Source organism: Macrobrachium rosenbergii, chromosome 1, assembly GCF_040412425.1.
Source record: "Macrobrachium rosenbergii isolate ZJJX-2024 chromosome 1, ASM4041242v1, whole genome shotgun sequence".
NCBI classification, from domain to species: Eukaryota; Metazoa; Arthropoda; class Malacostraca; order Decapoda; family Palaemonidae; genus Macrobrachium; species Macrobrachium rosenbergii.
This window is the reverse complement of record NC_089741.1, coordinates 24,082,765-24,108,991: the sequence shown is the minus strand read 5'-3', so window position 1 is coordinate 24,108,991 and position 26,227 is coordinate 24,082,765. Positions and strand designations below refer to the sequence as shown.

The 26,227-nt window shown below is 37.4% G+C and overlaps 1 protein-coding gene across 2 annotated transcripts in view; it reads left to right on the top strand.

Moving 5' to 3' along the window:
* LOC136842054 (ankyrin repeat and BTB/POZ domain-containing protein 2) overlaps positions 1-26,227 on the top strand; it is a 503,426-nt gene that overhangs the window by 35,134 nt on the left and 442,065 nt on the right. For both annotated transcript variants that reach the window (XM_067109545.1, XM_067109520.1), the window contains exon 2: positions 23,263-23,288. The gene's annotated coding sequence lies outside the window, so the exon portion shown is untranslated. The remainder of the gene's footprint in view (positions 1-23,262; positions 23,289-26,227) is intronic.

The following is a 26,227-nucleotide window of genomic DNA, read 5'->3' as shown; positions in this document are numbered from 1 at the left end:
AATTAATATGGACTAGTTGTACGAAAGTGCTATGCTTTTTATCGTGTGATAATTCAGATTTTATACAAATAGAGTACCCATACGTGCGACTCATTAATTAGTGTCTTGATATTTGCGATTGAAGTTTCCGTGATCAATTTGTCATTATTTCATGAGACAGTTCTTGGACAGACACTGATGTTGTTGATATATATATATATATATATATATATATATATATATATATATATATATATATATATATATATATATATATATTTTTATTTTTTTTTTTTTTTTTTTTTTTTTTTACCTGTCTCTAAGTATCGTCTGCCGATATTTGTTTTCATAGATCTTTGGAGGGCATGTCTTGCTTCTGATTGGTCGACGTATTTGAATTGTAACCTCTGGTGGGCGGCGATCACCATGACCTTCCGCCAGTCATGATTGGCGATAGCCGAATGGGATTTGTGTTCAAGAGAAGTGCAAGATTTGGGTGTGACCTTTTATAGTCTCTCATAGGTCCATGAGAAGTGAATGAAAGAATGAATGGCTTCATTGGTTGGACAAGTATGTCTATGGGGTGCACTCCTCTATTATTATTATTATTATTATTATTATTATTATTATTATTATTATTATTGTTGTTTTTTTTTAGTCTATCACAGTCATCCTATTCGACTGGATGGTTTTTATGGTGTGGAGTTCCGGGTTGCATCCTGCCTCCTTAGAAGTCCATCACTTTTCTCACTATGTGCGCTGTTTCTAGTAGCACACTTTTCCAGATTATTATTATTATTATTATTATTATTATTATTATTATTATTATTATTATAGAAGTTCTATGTCGCTTATAAGGATCAAAAGATTGCATACCAAGACAGCTAAACTAAGGCCTTAGTAAAATTTTATTAAAATATTAGGATACATATAATAGCCTACAGTATATGGATGGGTTACTGTCCCGCTAAGAGACACCTCTGACTGAATTAACAGATTTTTAATGGGATTTAACCGACGTTTTTATGAATCATTTGCATTGGAGTGATGAGTCAAGAATAGATATTTTTGTAATATTGGTGTTATTCTTTTCTTTTATGCGATTTTTTTTATTAATGACATTTTTAAATTTATTTGTGTCATTGGTGCTCTTCTGTTGTTTTATGCTGTTTTGTGCGATTTTTTTTATTAATGGCATTTTTTAATTTGTATTACTGGTACTATTCTGTTCTTTTACCCGATTTTTTTTTATTAATGACATCTTTGAATTTGTATCATTGGTGCTACCCTGTTCTTTTATGGGATTTTGTTTATCAATGCCATTTTTTTTTTATTTATTTGTAGTATTGGTACTGTTGTGTTCTTTTATGCGATTTTTTAATGATTTTTTTATTTGTTTGTATTTTTTATTTGTTTGTAAAGTAAAAAATAAAGTAAAACCTTCATGAAAAATCGCAGGGTTCTGTTCCGCTCTTAACTTTCTATAAGCAGACTTCATTTTCATCATGTGCCAGGGAGTAATGTCCTGGGATTCACAAGTGAGTTCCCTTTTCATCGGTGTTCTTTTACATTTAAAGCTGCAGCTGTAATTAAGATAATTCATTCTATATCAGTTACTGACATTAAGAAGCTGAATGTTAATAGTTGGGTCTCTCTCTCTCTCTCTCTCTCTCTCTCTCTCTCTCTCTCTCTCTCTCTCTCTCTCTCTCTCTCGTCGGGTGACGTTTGATAGTACACATTCCGTTTTAGCTCCGTTTATTAGGTATAGTCTAAAATAATGACTTGATTTTATTGCTTATCGTTAATCGAGTTTACAATTTCCAGGCAGTTTGGTGTATTTGATACGGTATTTTTGTAGGTTATATTTTATTATTGAAGAATTTAAGTGACTTGAAATTTAATTTTTCTTTATTTAAAGAATCTAGTATTTTATTCGTATGTCGGTGAAATTTAACTGTTACCAGAATCGTTGATGTATTTGGTAATTTTCCTGGTTTTCTTGCAAAATTAAGTGGTAGAATTTTTAGTTTTCATTTTTCATAGGATGCTGTATCTCTTTTTCTACGAATCCGGCATTTGATTTTTACGTAAATCATAGATTTCTTAGATAGTCTTGTTGTTAATTTAATCTTTAAAATGAATTTTATTCCTTAAAAATAGAATGGGCACTGGGGCACTGAAGTTATTCATTGCAACGCAAGACGATCAAATGGTTAGGGTAGGCAAGAAAACATTTCAGCCGAACACCGTTTGCAACCATGCACCAGCAAATAAGTTACGTAAGACAGAATAAAAACAAAGAAAAAACAGAATTATCTAGAGAACAATGAGTAACATCTGAAAGAGAATGTTAATAGCTGATTAGTCTGTGTATGTGTAGCTGTTTTAGAAATTTAAAATTGCATCTAAAATTCTCTAACTTTCTATCTCCTGTCTCTGTCTCCCCCAGTAGATTCTTTGCGAACTTTAAATTACATCGAAAATATCGCCGCCGCTTAGCAGAGCTGGCTTTATCACGCTCTGCTGAAGTATTCAAGCGTATTAGCAAAAACTGCCTCGAGACACTTTTTTATGTTGAAAAGGAATTTCATCCTCGCCTTTGTTTGCTAAAGGTCGGTAGGAATCCTATACTTACTGCGTGCCCTTTTTTGGGCGTTCTAATTTTGGCGTGTTCTTCGAGCGGTTTCTCGTCTCTTTTAGGCTTCTGATTAATTCACAGCCACACAATTTCTGCGTTTGTTCAAGTCATAAACTCGAGGATCAACTAGTTGGGTCATTCTGGTATACCATTCCTCGTGCGGCGCATATAGGCATTGCTTAAGGTTCGTTGCAGCGTGCCTTCGGCCCCTAGCTGCAACCCCTTTCGTTCCTTTTACTGTTCCTCCTTTTATATTCTCTTTCTTCAATCCATCTTACTTTCCACCCTCTCCCAACGATTGATTCATAGTGCAACTGCGGGGTTTCCCTCCTGTTACACCTTTCACACCTTTTACTGTCAATTTCTGTTTCAGCGCTGAATGACCTCATAGGTCCCAGTGCTTGGTCTTTGGCCTAAATTTTATTTTCAATTTAGTGGTAACCATTCACTTGAGACCTTTGGAATTTTATGCCACCCCTTGTGCTTCTCAAGCCATTCGGCTTACATCTGTTCAAGAGGTGGATCTGGCATCACGTGAAGAACTTGTACATAGTAGACTTAACCGCTTCGCTCTCTGAAAAATAATGAAGTCTTTATCATTCGATGGATGCAGCCTTCTCAGAGGAAGCTGTACTGAAACAAGTAAAGAATTAAAGGTTTCGTTTTACTTTTTCATGTATTAATTTTCAGATTTTACTTGATTATTTTGTTTTACTCTGCTTTATACTAAATGACAGAAGTATCTTGTGGGTTTGTTTTCATTCACATTTTGATTCTGCTAAGACATTAGAGTAATAGTTATTGTAATTAGGAATGGACCACAAAAGTTTATCCGTTCTTTTGGCATTTAAGTTTTATAATCTTCCAGCAGTGAATTTCATCTGGGCTTGTGTTTTTTCATCTTCATGCGTTCTGCCATTCAGATCTTCAGAAATGTTGTGAATCCTTTCAGAATGTAGAAATACGGAACATTGTATTGAGCTTTTTTTTTTTTTATTGACGCATCATTGCATTTGCTTTTCAAGCATAGTGGGATGTCAGTTTACATTGATTGGACAGTGGATGTCTTAATTTCATGTCTCCTTAAAGGCTTGCCACTTAGCTACTCCCAGAATTCTTCAGAACAAATTTAATGAGAGTTAATGAGACTCATATCTAGTTATAGAAGTTAGATTAAAAGACATTTCTGTCACTTACGACTGCAACCGTCTTTGCATGTATAAAATCCTTTCTGGCTGAGCGAAATGCAAGTAATAACCATTGTTGGGATTTACAGTGTCTAATAGATTTGTAAATAGTTTTTGCTCTCTCTCTCTCTCTCTCTCTCTCTCTCTCTCTCTCTCTCTCTCTCTCTCTCTCTCTCTCTCTCTCTCTCTCTCTCTCAACTCTACGGCGTTGGTACGCCATATTTCAGTTACTGGCATGCCGGCAAATAAAATACAATTTCTCTCTCTCTCTCTCTCTCTCTCTCTCTCTCTCTCGTGTAGTATGTAATAGGCTCTTCCACATTTAAATATATTATGTTTTGTTTTTATTCTCATAATCCTCAAGTTCCATTATTTATATATTTTATTATTCCTATTCAGTGTTCATTAGGTAATTTTTACCATTCCGTCTAAATTTAACTTCGATAGGACCTTGTAATCTTTTGAGAACTAGAGTTCTTTTTAGTATGTCTCAGTAGGGTGTCTTTCTTGTTACTGTGACCAATAGTTACTTCACTGGCTTCGCTAACCCTTTATTGTGGATAACTTTCTCTGAGTTCTCTCAGTCCCTATTTCATTCGCATGCCGTGTGCTGGAAACTCTCTCTCTCTCTCTCTCTCTCTCTCTCTCTCTCTCTCTCTCTCTCTCTCTCTCTCTCTCTCTCTCTCTCTCTCTCCAGACTGAAAGTTATTAATAAACTGATCCCTCGTGATGGACCAAATGGCGGTCGGTAGGACGGTTTCCAAAATTAGATCCTGCAATATAGGTCTATTTGATACCATTAACAAAGGATTGTGATGCCCCCTCAAATGACATATAGACAGGTTTAAGCGTATCTCCCCTTGAATTAAGATAAAGTGTTCTTTTCTTCTCATATAGATATGCATTCCTCTGACCAGACTAAAGATTTTTTACGTATGGGGTCTACATAAGTGAGCAACAAAACCACGAACAGCATTAATCATTGTTACAGGTTCGTGGTATTTGAGTTGGCTTCCCGTGAACTTCACAGTATGGTGGTCCCGAGTTCAAGCCCAGTTCAAGTAGTGATATATTTCATTGGCGAGACACAACCTGACCGTCCTTGTGAACCTCCCGTAAGGGGGTAGTTCCGTCATCTTATTTTGCACCCTCTCCTAACAATTGTTTCGTAATGCAACTGAGAGGATTTCCTCTTGTTACACCTTTCAGACCCTTTTACTGTCAATTTTCGTTTCAGCGCTGAGTGTTTATGTTTATTACGTATACCCAAGTAAGTATACATTAGTTTAACCAGACCACTGAGCTGATTAACAGCTCTCCTAGGGCTGGCCCGAAGGATTAGATTTTATTTTACGTGGCTAAGAACCAGTTGGTTACCTAGCAACGGGACCTACAGCTAACTGTGGAATCCGAATCACATTACAGCGAGAAATGAATTTTTATCACCAGAAACAAATTCCTCTTATTCTTCATTGGACGGTCGGAGATTCGAACTCGCGGCCAGCAGAGTGCTAGCTGAGAACGGAACCCACTCTCCCAACGAAGAACTGACCTCAGAGGTCCAGTGTTCGGCATTTGGCTGAAATTGTATATTCCTTTTCTTTCCGAAGGTCTGCCTGCTGAGTCATCAGCAGCCACTGCCTGGTTCTCCCTTGTTCTACAGTAGCTCGGGCGGAGAAGAGCCTTGGGTTTCTGGGACGTTGTGCGCTAATGCAGAGGCCTATCCCTTGCCTTTGCCAGCCCTTTGTTGGCCGACTCGGTTAAGCTTCAGACTGTCAGTCGATGGGCCGGAGTTCAATTCCCGCGGCCGGCTGATGAAGAGTTAGAGGAATTTATTTCTGGTGATAGAAATTCATTTCTCGCTATAATGTGGTTCGGATTCCACAATAAGCTGTAGGTCCCGTTGCTAAGCAACCAATTGGTTCTTAGCCACGTAAAATAAGTCTAATCCTTCGGGCCAGCCCTAGGAGAGCTGTTAATCAGCTCAGTGGTCTGGTAAAACTAAGGTATACTTAACTTTAACTTGCCTTTGCCGTTCATGAATGGCCTCTAAACCAATAATAGCACTGCACTATTAGTACGCTGCTGCATAGTAATAACACTATAGTTTTCCCTTTGTTTCTCCCCCTGGTTTTGTTTGTATGTGTAACCGTCAGTGTGTACGCCAAGCTCACCTTGTCGTTGCAGCTCCTCTTGCTCAGTTGAGGGGGATTTCAGTCAAACTTGGTGCAAAGGTACATCATCATGCGTAGATATGCATGAAGGGAGGGAGTCCCTCTGTCTGTATTTCGTCATTTCATTAGTGTGTCCAACTTGGTACAAAGGTAGTCATGATGTACAGATGTGAATAAGTGGACATCGTGTCCCTGGGAGCATTTCTGCCACATTTATCTTGTTTCTGCAGCCCTCTGTTGATCGAAGGAACATTGCAGACTTAGAATAGTGAACTTCAATTAGGTTTAGATTTCATTCAACTCTTGAACGCGAAGGATCTCCAGTTAGTCTAGGAAGATAACCGTTGTTTATTGGCAAAGGTACTTGTCGAGCAATCGAACCCCCTTCTATAGACTGCATAGCGATTTATGGGTTACATTCTTTAGAGTTGTTCCTTGAAGGGAGACAATAATTATTAGTTTTAACACTGCCACGACTGACTCGGAACCAGTACGTGAGAGTTTGCTCTCTCCTGCTTCAGCACGTCTAATGAAACGTGATATAACTTCCGTTACGCGAGAATATTTAAATATTGCTTTTTGGGATAGCTTCTTCAGGTTAAGAATAAACCAGTGCGGTTATATTTTTGGTAATATTTCCTAAAATTTACTCGTTAATCTTTGTATTAACTAACAAAATTTTGTTAAGGGACTTACGATTGCCTTGTGCTACAGCATTTTGATTTGAGAGGTTAAGCTCCGCGCGACTTCAGTTTGGTAATGGGAAAATTACATCTCGTACCCTCAGATTTATTTTCGGATACTTTCCAGTTCCCGGGTTTAGGCGAAGCGGGCTTATGTGCAAGCTGATATTATTTAAGACTTGTAACTGTTTTTTTTTTTCATTCAGTTTGCAATCCTTTTACGTAGAAAAAAATTGTTACTAGTCGTTTTGATTTGTTTTAACCTACACTGGAAAATACCTCTCTCCAGGATTTGTTGAATCTCGTGAAATTGGTTCTATTTTGGTGTCACCGAATTCTATGATAATGTTTTAATTGTTTGTTCCCTATTACCTCAGTCAAGGGGGTTATGCTTTTTGCTCGGTATGTATTTTTATTTGTCTGTTCGGTAGCAGGATTACGCAAAAAGTTATGAGTGTATTTTTATGAGAATTTTACCAAACTTAGGTTCCGTCGCTGGCAACAACTTATTAGATTCTGGGAGACATAGGAATGAAAACGTTGCGGTGAAGGGACCGAACTTTTTTGCTTTTGGTTATATATTTACTTTTATAGATGTCGAAATATATCTTTCTTCGCTTTTTTTTAGCTGGGTAATTAGAATTTCTTTCCTGCAGAAGCCTGCTTTTCGAGTTAACGGGCTGAAAGAGTTGTTTCTGGAGGATATACGAACATCATGAATTATAATAATTACAATAATAATATTGATAATCTGTGTTTCTTCATTTGTTACTTCTCGTAGCTACAGGCACCTAAATTTGTCTTTATGTACTCGTCACGTTATGTAGAATTACTGAGACTCAGTTAGTCTCTCTGCATTAGTCATTGATTTGAAGTCTCCGCTTCGAAACCTGTTGGGGGAGTTATTGTCAAGTTGTAAGCTCTTCACTATAAGAGTTTATGGTAATTTTCAATCTGCATTTCTTTTGCTACATGTTTCTGTGCTGTTTAACCTCATGCGGTACAATGTAGGCATTACTTAAGGGTCTTTGCAGCGTCCCTTCGGCCCCTAGCTGCAACCGCTTTCATTTCTTTTACCGTACCTTCGTTCATACTCTTTTTCTTCCATCATACTGTCCACCCTCTCCTAACATTTGATTCATAGTGCAACTGCGAGGATTTCCTCCTGTTACACCTTTCAAACTTTTACTGTCAATTTCCGTTTCAGTGCTGAATGGCCTCAGTTGCACCAGTGCTTGGCACGTATGCTTAAAATCTATAAAGCAATCTGTGTTGTTTAAGACCATCTGTAACCAACGTTTTTAGGCAGGGGCATGAGGGCCGTAACGTCTCCCAAACACTCTCGAGTTCAGTTTGAATGGCAGTAAGTTTACGTTGGGACTAAAAAGCCAACTGAAGGAGTTAGTAGCTTCCTTCGTTGTATCCTCGTCTCTCCATTAAATTCTTGTCCTCTGCTTGCTTTAATGCTTCGTCCACTGCTAATCTCACAGCTGTAGTTGCTTTTTTTTTTTATCTAATAAGGACAACTCTTAAAAACGTCTGAAAGAATTTATTCTTGGTGTGTAGATCTCATTTGTTTTCGGAATTCGCTCGTTGTTATTTTTCACTTCCCTTTGGTTTCGTACACGATAGTTTTTATTTTTTTTTTTATTTTGGTACTGATCTCTTGCAAGGTCAGAGTTTTCTCTCTCAATCCCCTCTCCTCTCCTGCGCTTCCATTTGTACTCTTCCTCCACCCGCCCCCCACCCCCACCTCAATTTTATGCGTAAATAAGGTTATTTGGTTGTCCTATATATGGGTCATCGGTTGAAATAAAATTTCTGAAAATTGACCAGTGAACTTCTTTGGCCATTCTTAATATTCTTTTGATTGGTATTTCAGCAGCACCGCTGGCCCTGTAGCTCAGGTGACGTTGGTACTGATTTATTTATGATAAGGACATTGAGCCAGTAATCTCATCCTAAAATGGTTGGAAACCCTAAAGATAACATTTGCTGGAGCTACCCCCTCTGAAAGTGAGCCACATGCGATGAATTGCATATCTGTCATTTTTCAGCATTTATCCTTTGCCCTGACAGGGGAATACTCCCGAGAAAATTAGTTAACGAGCACTACCACGCTCATATTGTAATTGCTGAATCGTAGATGAACTTCTCGTGTAAAAGACTTCCACAATACGATCTACTTCATCAGTGCTTCAAACCTCTTGCACACACTGCGCTATTTACTTCTTTAGTTTTCTGTAAAAGAAAATTATTGTGCCGGCTTTGTCTGCCCGTCCGCGCTTTTTCTGTCCCCCCTCAGATCTTAAAAACTACTGAGGCTAGAGGGCTCCAAGTTGGCATGTTGATCATTCACCTTCCAATCATCAAACATACCAAATTGCAGCCCTCTAACCTTAGTAGTTTTTATTTTATTTAAGGTTAAGTTTGCCGTAATCGTCCTTCTGGCAACGATATAAGATAGGCCACCACCGGGCCGTGGTTCAAGTATCATGGGCCGCGGTTCATACTGCATTATACCGAGACCACCAAAAGATCGGTGGCCTTGATTATACTCTGTAGCAGCTGTACAGAAAACTTGATTGTGCCGAAGAAACTTCTGCGCTATTTATTTATTTTTTATTTTTTAGTTATTCTGCAGGCACTCTCGCTTCCTGGATGTTGTTTTTGGATTTATTATCTCCTTTATTAATAATTTTTGCATTTTCTCTGTTCACATATAAAAATGTAATTCTGTGGAAGGCCTGCCTTGGAAGTTAATGGCATTTTAGATTAGTTCTCTTGTTTTCAGTAACAATAATGAAACGTTCAGACCCGTTGGCGGAGTTATTCCGTGGATATCCTTTATTGTGCAACTATATGTATCTGTTATCTATCAATATATATATATATATATATATATATATATATATATATATATATATATATATATATATATATATATATATATATATATATATATATATATATATATATATATATATATATATATATATATATATATATAAAATACATATGTAGATTGATAGATAGATACAGGTATATACAGGTAGTTGCACGATAAAAGATAAGCACGGAATAATTCCACGTCGGTATGTTAATTTACTTGATTCTCTCTCTCTCTCTCTCTCTCTCTCTCTCTCTCTCTCTCTCTCTCTCTCTCTCTCTCTCTCTCCCGGCATGCCATCTGGAATCTTGTAGTCCATGCGTGTGCGGAAGTATTTATGAATGAATAAAGTCAATGAATAAATGATGTATTTATATAAATACTTCCGCACACTTACTTAGGCTACAAGATTCCACAGATGGAATGCCAGCATACAGAGAGAGAGAGAGAGAGAGAGAGAGAGAGAGAGAGAGAGAGAGAGAGAGACAGAGAGAACCAAGAAAATCAAGATACCGATGAAAGTGTACATTTTAAATTGTTACATAAGACCATTGTGTAGATCAACTTCATTCATTCATAAATACTTCCGCAAGAAAAAAAGCCGACTTATTTAAAAAGCCTCCACCACCCTCGTATTACCGTGCATGTCATGGGTGTGTTATGGTACCTATAAATAAACAAATGAAGCAGAAATCAAGTCTAATAGACGTGAATTAGGAGCGGATGTTCCTTTATTACTGTATATGACGCACTGATGCCATAGGGTATTATTGTATTCAAGTTGATAATACGGTGAGGTAAAAAAAAAATCTTAAATTCAGGAAGCTTTGGTTGTATTAGATGTTACTGTGTTGTTGTAAGTGTCGTAACTGTATGTGTGAAAAATATTCATCTCACACAGGACCTGTTAGTGTAATTTTGTAATGTAACCTGTAGAGCGGTATTGCAGTTAGCACACCTTGCCCGGTGCACTGTAGGCGTTATTTTAGGTTCTTTGCAGCATCCCTGCTGCTCCTAGCTGCAACCCCTTTCAATCATTTTACTGTACCTCCATTCATATTCTTTCTTCATCGTACTTTGCACCCTTTTCTAACAGTTGTTCGTAGTGCAGTTGCGAGGTTTCTCTCCTGTTACACCTTTGAAACCTTATACTCTCAATTTCAGTTTCAGCGCTGAACGACCTCATAGGTCCCAGTGCTTGGCATTTGGCCTAAATTCTATTTTCAGTTCAATTCACAGGACCAGCTAGCTGTTAGTGTAATATTTTATGTCGTACCTAGATACGTGAAAAAGAACATTTTATTTAGGATCAACGATCGTTCAGCATCGCTGTATCGGATATTACCAAGGCCATAACTGTATAATGAAGCCAGTCCAGCGGCTGCGTATTCCAGTTAGGCATCGTGTCGATAATGAATTATTGACGGCGACGATGACCCCGCTCTAGTGTCGTTGTTTATTCTCGCTTATTATTATACCGTTCTTTCATCTCTCCTTTTGCTTTTCCTTTCCACGTACGCTATCGTCGTTCTTAGTTCATCATCGTGATCGCAATGATGATGATCATCATCTTCCTAACCATTATCGTCGGCGTCATCATTATACCTCCATCATCAAACGCGGGGTTTAGTCTTAAGTGAGTCGGCGAAGTGACTCAGGGGAGTAGAGTACAAACCCCTGGGGCGGGGCGGGATGCCATAGTGGCAACACTGACTCAGCTAAACATAACTATCTCTCTCTCTCTCTCTCTCTCTCTCTCTCTCTCTCTCTCTCTCTCTTTTTCTCTTTCTCCGCCTCTAGATCTAGTATCTATCGACCGCTGGCCCTCTTCATCCGACTTTCATTGCGAGGAAGAAGAAGAAGAAGAAGAAGAAGAAGGCGGAGAAGAGAAAACGGAGTGCGAGAGATAATGGAAATAAATAGATGTTAAAAAGGCAAAAGGAACGTGACGACGAGTTGTTGCGAGAATGAATGTGGGTGAAGAGGACCGGACGGTTGGTTCTCCGGTGTGTGGCTTATGTGAAACCCCTCGTGATGGCAACACTGCTCTGACCAGGCTTTCAAGCGCAGTGGCAACGCTGGTTCGACCTCTGGAATTTTACTGTCATGGTTTTTTAAAAGAAATATTTCTCGTTTTCTGTAACGCATTTTATTTTCGGGAGGCGGTCGAGCCTCACTGCGGCAGTTCATTTTTAGCCTCGAAGTGACACTGTGGTTGCTTGTCACACGAGAGGTTCCCCCACTTATGCTGCATGTAGTTCATTCATTCATTTTTATTTGTTACTGCTCGGTGTATTTCGGTAATTCCTGCTGGTTTGCATGTTGACAGTGGAATTCATTGTACTCAGCAGATGTACTCTCTCTCTCTCTCTCTCTCTCTCTCTCTCTCTCTCTCGTACGAATGGGAGGGTAGGCTACGTCAAATATGTGTACTGGGATTTAGAGAGTTTTTCAGTTTTTTTTTTTTTTTTTTTACTTGAAACATCACATTAAATTGAAAGAAAAACGCTGTTCATTATAAAACAGACATTGCAAACTATGAGATAACGTTGCTACTTGCGAAGATAAACTGAAAGTAGTAAACGGCAAAAGTAGAATGTAAAACCTATAAGGTTAAACATTGATGTACTTGAATGAGGTATCACGCGTGTCATTTTTCTGGCATTTGCCAGCATCTTGTAGCCAAGCTTTGGTCCTTGATTGTTTCTACATTTGAGGTGATGTGAGACGAGCAGGTTTTGTGGCACTTTTGACTATCTTGGCGGCAAATGCCCCCGTTTCAAGCTTTAATTAAGGTAAAGGTACTTGAGTTTCATTTCGACTATATATGTATATATATATATATATATATATATATATATATATAATATATATATATATATATAATATATATATTCTTCTTTTAACGTGTGTTTTTCCCATTTGTATGGGGTAAGTATTGATGCCTTATATATATATATATATATATATATATATATATATATATATATATATATATATATATATATATATATATATATATATATATATATATATATAATACATACTGTATATATTTAATAGATATATATTATATATCTGTATATACATTTTATAGCCATTTTATCGATGAAAAACGATTACACACTTGGCTTTGATGGTAGAATGGTAGGAATATGTATGTACGAGAGGCGATAAACTTTTAATCCTTCTCGTTGTCAGGTAGGTAACATGACCCTGTTCTGATACTCCGGATGCGGGTTCGAATCCTGCCACGAACGTCAGAATGCTTCATTTTATATGTACTGTATATATATATATATATATATATATATATATATATATATATATATATATATATATATATGTATGTATGTATGTATGTATGTATGTATGTATGTATAATCTTGACGTACTCCTATCCCTCTCTGATGAAATTACTGAAAACTTTAGTGACCATTTAGAACTCTGCAAAAAAAAATGTTTCTTTTCCTCTTTTCACTTTTGATAAATTGCTGGGCCCATACCCTTCTTTACAGTGAATTATGTCAACTGTGGTAGGCAGAACTAAGGGTAACGGAGGGTATGGGTTTAGTAACCTTACTAAAAGTAAAAAGAAAAGAAAAGATTTAGAAAAGTTTTCAGTAATATAAAATTATATATATATATATATATATATATATATATATATATATATATATATATATATATATATATACATATATACAGTACATATATATATATATATATATATATATATATATATATATATATATATAATTTGTTTGTGTGTGTGTGGACATTTGCAAGTAAATTTAGAAATTTTCTTAGCAGATAATATCATGCTGAAATATGAAATTTAGCTCTATTCTTATATAAAAAAAAAGAGCGTAAGAAACAGCCGGAAGTCTCTCTCTCTCTCTCTCTCTCTCTCTCTCTCTCTCTCTCTCTCTCTCTCTCTCTCTCTCTCTCTCGTTAGATAAGGACCTTAGGTTGCTGGCCCACTGATGTAAGCATGCAGTGCAATGGTTTATTTTACTGCAATGTCCTGAAGAAAAATACGTTATTTTTTCTGATTTGACCTCGCACGTAACACATCTCCAAAACACTTACTGAATTGCAAGTTTAAATTATTGTGTGTATAGTACCAGTGGACTTTTAGGAATGTATAATGATTCTCTGTGTATATCATCAGTGTTCGAGATTACATGTGGACATTTGGGACAGTATCATGAAGCTTTTTAGTTTTCTGAAAAAGAAAATTATTGTGCCGGCTTTGTCTCTCAGTCAGGACTTTATTCTGCCCGCACTTTTTTCTGTCCGCACCTTTTCTGTTCGCCCTCAGATCTTCAAAACTACTGAGGCTACAGGGCTACAAATTGGTTTGTTGATCATCCACCCTCCAATCATCAAACATACCAAATTGCAGCCCTCTAGCCTCAGTAGTTTTGATTTTATGTAAGGTTAAAGTTAGCCATAATCGTGCGTCTGGCAGCGATATAGGATAGGTCGCCACGGGTCTTGGGTAAAGTTTCATGGGCCGCGGCTCATACAGCATTATGCCGCGACCACCGAAAGATAGATCAGTTTTCGGTGACCTTGATTATATGCTGTGGCGACGGTACAGAAAACTCGATTGCACCGAAGACACTTCTGCGCAATTTTTACTTTTTTTTTTTTTTATAGACTTAAGCCCGAAAGGGATAACTTGAGTAATGTTTTACTATACCCGTAGAATGTTATATTTACTCCACACCGTAAAATGTATGATTTCGAGACTGAACTGATGGTTGGTGAGACCGCTGTTATTCTTACTAAGTAACCTGAATTTTTATAGTGGTCCTTCGTAGAAACCGAGATATTTCATGAAGATGAAATTGGGATCATTGGTGATTGCCAAGATTTGCTAATGTATTTATTTATTTTTTTTATTTTCATATTTATTTACCGGTTAGTTTCTATAATCTCAAACTTCATTTTACCCAACCTTCGTTGTTGTTTTGCCCATATCGATGGTTTATTCTGCTGACGGTTTAAAGAAACGTTAATTTGCCTTTTGAGTGCGTCCCAGGTGGGTATAGTTAATGATAAGAATCTTCCAACATGCGTTTTAAGAAATGCCTTCAGTAAGGCTTGATATGCCTCCGAAAATGTTTTAATCTCATTTAGAGAATTTTATCCCTTACAGGTAGGTTTTGAGAATACCTGGTTCGAACACATTAAAACCTTAATTAAACAACTAATGGGATCTTTGGACATCGTAATGTCCTCACTGGTGTGAGGGGTCGTTCCATGGAGTTTCAGCAAAAACCATCTCCTGTCTTGTCATTTGACATAACAAGGAACGTTTTTACTTTGACATTCAGACTGTCCTTTGCTAAGTAATCACTACATTCGCTTTTTTTTATGAATTATCGGCTATATCTGAATGTCAGAAAGGTAGTTTTCATATTACACATTTGTATCTGCTATCTTTAAGATATATCATTTCACGTTTTTCCTTCATCTAGGGTCTTTGATATCGGTAAAAGGTTTCCATGTTCGTGTGGTTGCTCTGGGAACAAAAGCCCTTGCTGGCATAAGGCCAGCTCAGTCAACAACAACAATCTTTGTAGGTGAAACTGGGCAGCCGAATGCCGTAGATAGATAAACGAAACAGAACATCTTGGTTTCTTTTGGTAGAAAATAATATTCATAATTATTTATATGTTTATCCATTTAGACCAATGGTAAATAGAACGAACATCGTAATCGCTTTTTCTAGCCCAGGTCCGAGGAACACAAGAAAAAAAGGAAAAGGAAGGAATAGATTGGACCACGAGGGTCTCGATAAACCTGTATCATAAAAGGAGAAGGGTTGTAAGATTAAGTTTAAAATAGAAGCAGGAAGAGAATTCCCAAGCATGTAACGAAGGAATGAAACAGTCACCGGACCATATATTTCTAAGAGGATTGCCTGTTTCCACGAGTAAAACGGGTGGGGGTGTTAGCAGGTGTGAGTTCAAGAAGATAAGACATTCAGGTTGAAGCATCGCCTAGTTTTTAGCAATTTTATTTACCAACACTTTTTTTTATTGTAGCTGTTCCTGTGACATACATAATTGTATTTGTCCCCGATACGTTCCTTTATTTCAAGTTTAGAACTAAGATTACTGACTTAACCAGCTTTGATATTTCTTTTGCAGGCAATTCTCCAATTTTCTCGGTCGTTTGCGTGGTTATTTTCCACCGCGTTTTTATTTGGTGTGTAATTCATGCTGTCAGTTTTCATATTCAGCATTTCTTTCCGGATTTATGATAGGAACCTCTACAGTATTTCGTTGATCTACTGACACCATCACAGTTCATTTTCTTGACGGTTTAAGGTATCCATTTTCTAATAGCATTCGACTGATTGTATTTAGATTTGAAAGAATTAATGTATAAGACCGTACTAAGAAATCACAAAAGTAAGAGCGCGATTTTTTTTATTAGCTGAAGCCACTGGGAAAGTTCAAAATGGAACGACAGAGTGCCAAGCACTTTCGTGTATTTTTAGTGCCCGGAAGATGTGTTAAAAATACACGAAAGTACTTGGCACTCTGTCGTTTCATTTTGAACTTTCCCAGTGGCTTCAGCTAGTACCATAGCGTAAGTGGCCAGGTCAAAATTGATAAAGTTCCCTTAGTAAAATAAGTACGCAAAAATGTATCAGGTCTTGCGCAGTGAACCTTTGGCCTTTCACATTTAAAGTTGTGGACCCCACTCCCTGCTTGCTGTAGCCTGACCTCTTATTTATAAATGTGTTTTTAGTTGTCTTTAGAGGTAAACCTTAAGTTTCCCCCTTTTTTTTATCCAGATTTTTATTTTTCTTGAGATTTGTGCCGTATAGGGGCTAGCAATTTGTCAGTCTCTTTGGACTATTAGAAGTCCCCTCTCCCCTACCAGTCGGACTCCTCCCACCTGGCTCCCCACCCTTTTCAACTTTGTCGTCCTTTAATATTCACTTTCCATCTTACTTTCTACCCTATCCTAACAATTGTTTGATAGTGCAACTGCAAGGTTTTCCTCCTGTTTCACCTTAAAACCTTCTTTACTCTCTTTCCCTTCAGCGCTCATTGATCTCGTAGGTTCCAGCGCTTGGCCTTTGACCTAAATTTTATATTCCAATTCATAATTATTAATCTCTTTTTATTAGTTTTTGCTATTGTGTTTCGGCTTGACCCCACGCTTGTCAACATGCACTAAGCTCATTATGCTGTCTTATGTAGGTACAGTTTACAAATGTTTAAAATCTCAAATTTTACTTTCATCTTTCAGCCCAAAGCTAATTTTCAAGAATTGTTTTAGGCTTTTTGTAATGCATTGTCTTGCACCTGTTGCTCACTAAAGCTTTTAACAGTTGGGTTATATTCTTTATACCCTTTTGCCCATGTAGGTGTTGCTTGCAACTGAGGGGCATAATTCCGCTCAGTTTTTCCATTCAAATCTTGGGTAGAGCGAGTGCCAGGCTTTCCTTTTGTCCTTTAACCCCCGTAGGGGGAGGCAGCCATCAGTGCACCTCATGCGGTGCACTGTAGGCATTACTTAAGGTTCTTTGTAGCGTGCCCTCGGCCCCTAGCTGCAACCCCTTTCGTTACTTTTACTTTACCAGCTTTCATATTCTCTTTCTTCCACTTTACTTTCCACCCTCTCCTAGCAATTGATTCATCGTGCAACTGCGAGGTTTTCCTCCTGTTACACCTTTCATGCCTTCTTACTGTCAGTTTCCGTTTCAGCGCTGAATGACCTCATTGGTCCCAGTGCTTGGCTTTTGGCCTAAATTCTATATTCAATTCAATTCAATTTTGTCCTTTAACATTTGGATGTTGTACGTACAAGGTACCATAAATTCTTTGCACTCTGATCTCTTGAGGCTTTTATGGGTCTTGAGGTCTGAGGGCCATATCTTCATGCCTAAAATTCACCGAAGTTTAACGAGATTTTCACATTAAACAAATGCGAACGAGCTTCCAGGAAAGTGGATTCTCCGTGGAAGAAAGAAAGGAGACCACTTCCTTAGCTACCTTCAACTCTTCGTGGCCCATCAACCGAGATGCAGCATCATGCTGTTGTAATCGTAGTGGTTACTAAGATGTCCACCCAGTAGGGTGTAGTGCCGTCAGTGCACCTCATGCGGTGCACTGTAGGCATTACTTGAGGTTCTTTACAGCGTGCCTTCGGCCCCTAGCTTTAACCCCCTTCATTCCTTTTACTGTACCTCCTTTCATATTCTCTTTCTTCCATCTTACTTTTCACCGTCTCCTAACAATTGATTCTTAGTGCAACTGCGAGGTTATCCTCCTGTTACGCCACGCCTTTAGAACCTTTTACTTTCAGTTTCCATTTCAGCGTTGAATGTTCTCATAGGTCCCAGTGCTTGGCCTATGGTTTAAATTTTATATTCAATTCAATTCATTTCAACTAAGACGTCCAAGAGAGTACTTGAAAACCTTGAGAGGAAAGAGAATCCAGAGGACATTGAAGTAGAAGCGTTTGCTTCAGAACTCCCGAGTTCGATTCTCCGGCCGGCTAATGAGGAATTAGAAATTCATTTCTCGCTGTAATGTGGTTCGGATTCCACAATAAGCTGTAGGTCCCGTTGCTAGGTAACCAATTGGTTCTTAGCCACGTAAAATAAGTCTAATCCTTCGGGCCAGCCCTAGGAGAGCTGTTAATCAGCTCAGTGGTCTGGTAAAACTAAGGTATACTTAACTTTTTGCTTTAGAACTCGCCATACGTCGTCCACCATACACGTTCCTTCATCTGTTTTGCGAACAACTTTCTTTAGTAAATAGAATGTCAGTTGGAACAATCTATAATCCCTGCTCTCTATTACTTTTTTTCCAATTAGGAAGATTTTGATCGTGTGGGTTTAATGTTGATGTTTTTGAATTTTGTAAGTAATTTAATACAAATGAGCTTTTGTACTTTTTACAATTCATCGAGTACATTGGGTATATTTTATGTATATTGCTTGTTCAAATTTAATGCTTCCTGATTGCTAATAAATGTAGGTGAATGTGTAATTGTAATAAGGATAATTTCTCTGCGCCCCCACGCTGTAAATGAAAAGTTACCGCTAAGAGAAATGAGACTCATTTGTAATAAATGCATGCAGCGTACCCAACTACGGAAAATTAAGGAAAAACTATTTGCTGCAGAGTGACTTTTATAAACATCCATAAACTTTTAAAGATCTGAAAAGTATTTTATTTTAATTCATGATGCACAAAATTTATATTAAGAAGGGTCTTTTGGCAGAGTATAAAAACACTTTATCGAGGCAAGCTTCAGTTCATTGTTTTGATCTTTTATTATTATTCTGCATTTGAATGTAATGTGGTACCTTATTCAAATTTAAATGGACAACAACTTGAGTACTTTTATCAAGGAAACTAACTTTAAAAATACGAAGTAAAATCAAAGCAAGTTCTCAGTAGGTGATCATAAAACGCAATTCTTCTTTTACGTAAGTTTTTATGACCGATAGGCACCATGGATAGCATTAAGCTGCATATCATAAGAAAGACGTTTTATTGTAGTTTTTAAGAAATAAATACGTATATCTGTAATGTTTTGTATTTTGCCATTGTATCTTTGAGGCAAAGTATGGGAATTTTTCATATCAGGTTCACCAGCTTCGTCCTTTTGATCGTACACGGATAGTCAAGTAAGGAGTAGCTTAGATTAGGTTGGTGCATCGCTGGAAAGGAATTACAGACCAATATATATGCAGTATATATATATATATATATATATATATATATATATATATATATATATATATATATATATATATATATATATATGGCTGCACGTTGTATTTTTATATAGTAGACCATGCATAGATGTATGTCTATCAGTCAATCAGTTCTGAGTTACTCCAGGGCGGGTGGTACAAAAGATTTATATATATATATATATATATAATACATATATATATATATATATATATATATATATATAAATATATACATATATATATATTATTTATATTTATATAGTATATGCATACATACACATACGTATGTATATGATACATACAACTGTTTCATTAGGAGAAGGTAGCTCCGGAAGAAGTTTTCCGTCTGGTCCTTGCAATTGTTTATGGAATGAAGGTGCAAGCCCCACTCTTTACCAAATGGACATTCAAGCAGCTATTGCTCCAGCCATATGTGTCATTACTTGGCGATCACCATCCAAGTACTTACCAGACGCATCTGTGCTGAATTTCTTTAGTTGGATGATCTGTTGTGCAGCCCTTTAATGGAGTGAGAGAGAGAAAGGTTCGAGATTGGCGGAATATGTTTCTTTTGCTGTGCGTTACAGTTATTTTGGTATTTGTATTAGGCCAAATCCCCGGATTTTGGGGGTAGGCCATGGGATTGGAAGAGAACGCTGGGCATCAGAAGGCAGGTATGCAGGTTGTACCCAACTGCCAATTAATCACTAAGCGCACTTGCTCTTGTCCTGCAGGTACAGAGACACACACACATACACACACGCACACAGGAACGCTCACACTTTACCTTGTAAGCCTGAACATAACACATAATGTTGAAGTACTTGCAGTGATATACAATCATTGCTCTCCGATACACCTTTTATTTGTCTTTTTTTTTCTTCTTCTTTTAAGTCAAATGACCAACGGCCTCGCTCAGGCAACCCGTGCATGTGGCCAGCGCAAGAGAGAGAGAGAGAGAGAGAGAGAGAGAGAGAGAGAGAGAGAGAGAGAGAGAGAGAGAGAGAGAGAGATTCCTTTTATGCGATGAGGTTTACGTGCTTTCGCATACGATGAATCAGTGAAGTATTATATGCTATCCTTTGTTTTGAGTATTATTCATTCAGTAATATGCTGAATAACTTAACGGAGATGTACGCTTTTATTTATCTTCATGTTTCGTGTCCTATTTTGTCCATCCCCGTAGGGGGTTAGTGCCGTCAGTGCACCTCACGGGTTGCACTGTAGACATTACTAACTGTTCTTTGCAGCGTCCCTTCGGCACCTAGCTGCAACCCCTTTCGTTCCTTTTGCTGTACCTCCATTCATATTATCTTTCTTCCATCTTGCTATTGACCGTCTCCTAACAATTATTTAAAAGTGCAACAGCGAGGTTTTCCTCCTGTTACACTTCAAACCTACCTACTCTTAATTTCCTTTCCAGCGCTGAATGACTTCAGGTCCCAGTGTTTGGCCATTGGCCTAAACTGTATATTCCATTCCTTTCCTATTTTGTCCATGTTCTGTAGTGTCAAAATATCCTGGAAGCAAAATGACTCTAAGTGCAGTTCAGTTTTGACCTCCGTGAGGACCACGGTAGTTTTGGCATCTTTCTTCCTGTCACAAAACTATTCGGGAATCTTTAAATTTCATTCATGTTGGCAGCTTGACTGGATGAGAATTAAGTGTAATTTTTGGCAGGCTTATTCAAATAGCCTTTTTAATGGTGCTTGTTGCTTTGTAAGAGCGGCCAGCCCGTTTGTAAAGGTCCCTTTGTACGAAAAGAGAGGATGAGTTAGTGTGTTGAATTTTATTGTTAGTTCTCCACTTGCTGGGACTTATGATTTATATTAGCCTAAATCTGGATACATAATTCAGAATGCGGTGAGAAGAATCATCAACAACTTTTACAGTAAAACCTTCGATTGCCTTGGAAATTCTCTTTTGAGCTTGTATCCTTTCTGCCTTGTCTTCGGCTGTGCAACTCATCGTTCCGACAAAAATTTTATGGTTTTCAAGTTTTCTGCAAAAGAAAACTATTGAGATGGCATTGTCTGTCCGTCCGCACTTTTTCTGTCCGCCCTCAGATCTTAAAAACTACTGAGGCTAGAGGGCTGGAAATTGGTATGTTGATCATCCACCCTCCAAGTTAAGTATACCTTAGTTTAACCAGACCACTGAGCTGATTAACAGCTCTCCTAGGGATGGCCCGAAGGATTAGACTTATTTTACGTGGCTAAGAACCAATTGGTTACCTAGCAACGGGACCTGCAGCTTATTGTGGAATCCGAACCACATTATACCGAGAAATGAATTTCTAACCGGAAATAAATTCCTCTAATTCTTCACTGGCCGGCCGGAGAATCGAACGCGGGCCTAGGAGAGTGCTAGGCGAGTACGATATCGACCCATCCAATGAAAACTATCCAATCCTGAAACATACCAAGTTGCAGCCCTCTAGCCTCAGTAGTTTTTATTTTATTTAAGGTTAAGTCTAGCCATGGATCGTGCGTCTAGCACCGACGCATCTTCACTTGACCGCATCTGGGGAGCAACTGAGCGCTGCCCGGTCATGGCTGAGTGTTTCATACAGCATTGTACGCTATATAGAAAACTCGATTGCGCCGAAGAAACTTCGTCAAAATTTTTACTTGTGTATAGTATTTCACCTTTATAGATGCTATACCATCACCTTCATAGATATTCAAATTCGTTCATTCCAAGTTTGGAGCGTTGTTCTCGTCTTCCCCACCAATAAAATCACGTTCCTTCCAAGGCTTGTCTAATGATAAAAGAGATTCACAGCACGTGTGGTTAATTATGTATTGGACGGTCAGAAGTGCATTACAAGTAAACGCCTTTCAAGCAGTATTGAAATTAAAATGTGAATATGAACTTGTGTTTATGAGAACCTTCCTGCCACTGGATTTTCTTATTCGGATTTTTTCCATGGAGCTCTGTCACTGACGTTTCAGTTTTAGATCATTTGTTCCTTCACAGTTGTGGCAAATAAATGTATTATTATTATTATTATTATTATTATTATTATTATTATTATTATTATTAAAATAGTTTTACCAGACTACTGAGTGTACCGCATGGTCTTGGCCAACGTGTACGTCTGTAAGGTTTGACAGTTCCTCGTTGGACGAGTCGGTAGAGTACTGGGATAGCACTCTGCTAGACCCGAGTTCGAGTCTCCGGCCGGCCAGTGAAGAATTAGAGGAATGTACTTCTGGTGACAGAAATTCATTTCTCGGTATAATGTGGTTCGGATTCCACAATAAGCTGTAGGTCCCGTTGCTAGGTAACCAATTGGTTCTCAACCACGTAAAATAAATCTAATCCTTCGGGCCAGCCCTATGAGAGCTGTTAATCAGCTCAGTGGTCTGGTTCAACTAAGGTATACTTAACTTGTAAGGTTTGACCATTCTTCATATATTCAGTTCAAAATTGTGGGATTCTTTCTACCTCTGGGTTCATTGTATCTTTAATTTTTTTTTTTTTGCTTGACGTTAGAAGAATAGTCCACCAACGAACATACTCAAGGGATTTTATTTTATTTTTAGGCAACGAAGCCCGTGCTTGGTATTAGTATCCAGAAATATATGTTTTAATAAGTAACGATTTGTTCCATTCATAATCAAAACACATTATTTGGCCAACTCGCAAAATTCAATTTGGTTGTCCTGAAGGATTTGAAAAGTGTATAACTTATAGATAATTTACGGACGCTGTAGCCATCAAGAAATAGTGAAGATGAAGAGTTAGATGGAGAGGAAAATATGTTTAATATTGTTGTGAATCTAATTTGCTTTCCAAGATATAGCTGGTAATACACCAGCGTTGTTTTGTTTTTATTGACTGAGTATCCGGTATTGCAAAGATTGTGTATTTTGTATGGACATCTATTTAACGATAGATGTATTCATTCATTGTTTGTTTAATTATTTGTTCCCTGTGTTAAAATGATTGTTTTGTGAATTTCAGGTCCTCAGAGGAAAGCCTGCCCATCGGTGAGTGTTGACCGAAGTCAGATTTCGTCTCTCTTTTCTTGGCAGTGAGTGAGTAGCTATAGTTGTCATGTGGTTTATCCTCTTGTTTTCATTTTCTAATTTATTCGTCCATTCGTATGCTTGTACCCATTTCAAGTTTATACATCGAAATTTTTATTACTTGAAATCAGTTTTAAGTATTTTCATGTTTGTTTTGATATTTCGTTGAATTCAGGTTCTAGTTTATAGATATTATATATATATATATATATATATATATATATATATATATATATATATATACATATATATATATATATATATGTGTATATATATATATATATATATATATATTTTTTTTTTTTTTTTTTTTTTTTTGCCTTAGCTTCATTTCGAGTTTAGTCACTTGAAGTGGTCATGATAGAATGTCCTGATGCCTTTCAATTAAGGCTGATTATTCCATCTCGCTATTACGCTGTCAGAGCGAGTGATAGTGTTTAATTATTTGTTGTTTTCTCACGTTTTCCATTTCCTGGGAATGGGCACTAGGTTATTTAAAAAAGGAGAAAGGGAGTGACGTCATTTGATAGCCTGCTGGCTGTCTAACTTAGTCAGATCCTACTTAATTTTACCTTACCTAACTGATCCTAGCTTTATCATACCTAACCTAACCTAACGTTACCTTACGTAACTATCTTACTTGAACTATCCTAATCAGACCGGTAACCCTTAGCCATTAATGAAACTTGCGGCCTTACGCGACCATTACTGAAACCTGTGACTCCATTCTCACCGTTACTTTTACTTGTGACCATTCTCACCACTACCGAGATTTGCAACCTCGATGCTCGAGACCTTTCCTGCCCATCACTAGAACTTGATACCCTCACTACCCTCGCTGACGACTGCCGAAACTTGTTACCCTCCTCACCAGCAACCCCGTTGGGTCGTAGTGCCGTCAGTACACCTCATGCGGTGCACTGTAGGCATTGCTTAAGGTTCTTTGCAGCGTGCCTTCGGTCCATAGCTGCAACCCCTTTCGTTCTTTTTACTCTACCTCCGTTCATTCATATTCTCTTTCTTCCATCTTACTTTCCACCCTCTCCTAACAGGTTACACCTTTCAAACCTTTCACTGTCAATTTCCATGTCAGCGCTGAATGACTTCCTAGGTCCCAGTGCTTGGCACTTAGCCTAAATTCTATATTCGACTTAACTCCAGACCAGCACTGAAACTGGCGAACTTCTTTTTAGCGTGGATTTTTCCTTCTCATCATTTCTGTAGGGATTTGAATCATTGGAACCATTAAACATTCAACATTTTTCTTTTAACGACTCCAAAGAGCATTCCTGTTTTACTACTTCCTCCTGCCCTAAAACTGTTCTTTCGAATCGGAATGAGGCGTACTGAGTACTTCATTCGATTGTGAGGGGATTGATCGAGAGACATTCCGATGGAACCATTTAACTACATACAAGTACACTCTGTAGTCTTCCATATTTTCGGAAAAGGGTCTGGAAATTCCTCAGACCGTAATTGTTCTTCGAAGCCCCTTTTCGTCTTCTGTAACTCCTGACCTCGGCTGGATATGACCAGTGGGCAAACAATAACAGTGGGTATGCAGTAACTTTTATTTTTCCTTTGACTTTGAGCCAAAATGACCACTTTTTCCCCACATCTTTGAAGTTAGGATAAAGATTATTATCCAAACATGGTAGAAAAATTAAAAGAATTAGACCAGCGTTATTAATAAAAGGAAGGAAGTATTTATTTTTTTTTAATTATATCGAGAACAAGGAACAGTTGTTGTCATCTTGATTAAGGAAACGACGGCGCTGATTTCACCGTGAAGAAATTATATATATATATATATATATATATATATATATATATATATATATATATATATATATATATATATATATTTTATAAAAAAAATATATATATATATATATATATATTTTATATAAAAAAATATATATATATATATATATATATATATATACAGTATATTTATATTTATATATATATTATGTAAAATATATATATATATATATATATATATATATATATATTTTATATAAAAAATATATATATATATATATATATATTATATATATATATATATATATATATATATATATATATATATATATATATATATATATATATATATATATGTGTGTGTGTGTGTGTGTGTGTGTGTATATATATATATAAATATAAGGCTAAATACTGAAAAATCTGTTTGCCAAGAACACAGTCTTTGTGTGCGTTTGATGAAGAAAAATGATGGCCGTGTGCTCGGTTTAAAAGAAAGAGTTTTTTGGATTTTATATAGAGCAAGGACTTTACAGAAATTCAGCGGCCGTGCAGTGAGCCTTTAACTTCTTGGTTTCTTAATGTTTTTGGATACGATTGACCCTGAAATCTTCAAAATTCCAAGAAGACATTAAATGGAAAATTTATCCTCTCTACCTCGGGATTCGAACTCATGGCGGGGTGGGAGATTCGGCCAGTTCCGTGTGAACTTGCTTTAATGTAGAAGTGCATTTGTGCTTTCAGTTTCACGTGAAAAGGAAACTTATGGTTTCTGTTGATATAATGGACAACCATGTGCCCTTTTTAAGTCCATTCCAAGGACCTTCCTGTGTGCTTTTTGCGTTCCGTCAATAAAGAAAAAGAACCTCCCTTCGTTCGACCAAAGGAAGAAACGTCCGTGCGCTCACTTCTTCTGAACCCAAGAACCTCCTAGATTTTGTAAAGTTTATTCTTTATTTTTTTCTATCCCCGAGGACAGAATTGCCTGTTGCCGCCTGCGGGAGGCTTTTGTGGCGTTGGTTCTGGTTCTCGAGCTTATGATTTTACTGACTCAGATAATACACCGGACTGACTCATACTAATAAGCACCTCTGGATGACGCGGCATCTCTGAGGTCGACCTGAGGAATGTTGCTGCCC